Source organism: Micropterus dolomieu, linkage group LG17 (assembly GCF_021292245.1).
Source record: "Micropterus dolomieu isolate WLL.071019.BEF.003 ecotype Adirondacks linkage group LG17, ASM2129224v1, whole genome shotgun sequence".
NCBI lineage: Eukaryota > Metazoa > Chordata > Actinopteri > Centrarchiformes > Centrarchidae > Micropterus > Micropterus dolomieu.
The window spans coordinates 17,071,670-17,073,744 of record NC_060166.1 but is presented as its reverse complement, the minus strand read 5'-3'; positions in this window follow the sequence as shown (position 1 = coordinate 17,073,744).

Genomic DNA, 2,075 nt, shown 5'->3' with positions numbered 1-2,075 from the left:
TAGATTTTCAACGTGCAGATAATTCACTATTTCCTAATTATAAAAAAATCTAGTACTATGTCATCACAATCAGGGATGCTCTGGATTTGTAATGATGTATTGTCTATTGTATTGATCAGTAAAGACCAGAACATATAGTGATCATTAAATATGTTGATAGAAGGGTTAATGAACAATGGGGTATGCTTTAAATCAATAAATTGATTTATATGTATTATGTTGACTGAGTTTATGTTTGTTTGATAGAATCTCACACATGAATGAATTTCAATGAATGTATTGTATGTACACATGCATATATACACACACACACACACACACACACACACGCTGTCACTTAGCTTTTGAATCCAGGGACATATCAAATCTGGGTTTATAAACTGACTAGTTCTTTTTGATATTAAGCAGCATAAAGTGTTATATAAACAAGTCATTTGTACTGCCAATGGCAAACAATTTCATATCTGCCATTAGTACTTGCTGAATGATATTTCTTGTCATCTGAAGTGTTTTACAGTTTAGCATACTGTGTTATTGTTCCACGCTGTCAATGAAACCAGTAATGTGATAATAAGTAATGCAGCCAAGCAAAGGTCATAGATGTTGATACAAAAGCTAACGAGATGTTGGAGAGTAATGAACTGCATTTGTTGAATGACCTTGAATGCTGTTTAAAATCGTCTGGTGCAAAAGTAAAACATCATTTAAGCCTCTGGTATAAAGTGTGTGCAGGCGTCAGAAGGGGGTATTTTTAAGTTTGCAAAAGTTGCAAAGACCTTTGACATGAATTAACATGTCGTTTTTGTACATACTGTTGTGAATGACCATTTGTGTTTTTCTGCCAAAATGAACCTGTTGTTAAAAACCAAGTAGTTTTTTTGTTGTAAAAAATAAGTTGTTTGGATATTTCCCCACCACAAATACACACATATGCAAAAACTCACAAAATAACTTAAGAAAGCTATTCCATTTGACCTTTTAGAGTGATTGATGGAGGATGATTCCTGCCCACCTCTTACAGTGTGGTGTGTGGCCATGTCTGACACTGTTAAAGGAACAGATAGCAAGTAAGATAAGTACTGAAAGCTGGAAAGAAGTATATTTGGCAAAGGTGGTCTGTTGAGACACGACCGCCTGCATTAGCAGTGACATCATCACACAGTCGTTTTGAAAACGCTTGGTATCCATAATGGATGACAATAAAGACAGTGCAAGAGCAAGAGGGAGTGTGAAAGAAAAAAAAAAAGAGGAGAAGACCATAAAGAAAATGAAGTCAAAGGGGATCTTTGCAAGGAAACCTGTGATGGTACAGTACAGGACTTATATCTTCACTATGTTAAGTCAAGGTGATGCTCCTATCTTGTCATGACCACAGGGATCAAGAAAAGCTGAAAATGAACAAAAATGGTGGACAATTGCTTAACCTTTTTCCACCACTGTCAAGTGGGAATGATACTGTGGGACAGCAGGGTTTTTTGTCTTTGGCTGCATCTGCATTTTGGTGGCTTGCCTTGTGTCCCACACTCTAAAACATAAATCTCTCTCTCTCTCTCTCTCTCTCGAATTTTTAAGTTAAGAATGCTGGCTGAATTACATTAATTCAAAGCAATGTTTTGAGTATGGTGAATTACCTTTTAGGCCACAATAAAACGCATTTCTAAGTAACTCTGCAAGAGTTACAGGTGAAACTCAAAAAATTTGCATATATCGTGCAAAAGTTCATTTATTTCAGTAATTCAACTTAAAAGGTGAAACTATTATATAGAATCGTTAAATGCAAAGTGAGATATTTCAAGCCTTGATATAATTTTTATGATATTGCGTAGAGCTTATGAAAACCCCAAATTCAAAATCTCAGAAAATTAGAATATTGTGAAAAGGTTCAGTATTGTAGGCTCAAAGTCTCACACTCTAATCAGCTAATTAATCCAAAACACCTGCAAAGGGTTCCTGAGCCTTTAATTGGTCTCTAAGTCTGGTTCAGTGGAATTCACAATCATGGGGAAGACTGCTGACCTGACAGTTGTGCAAAAAACCATCATTGACACCCTCCAAAAGGAGGGAAAGACTCAAAA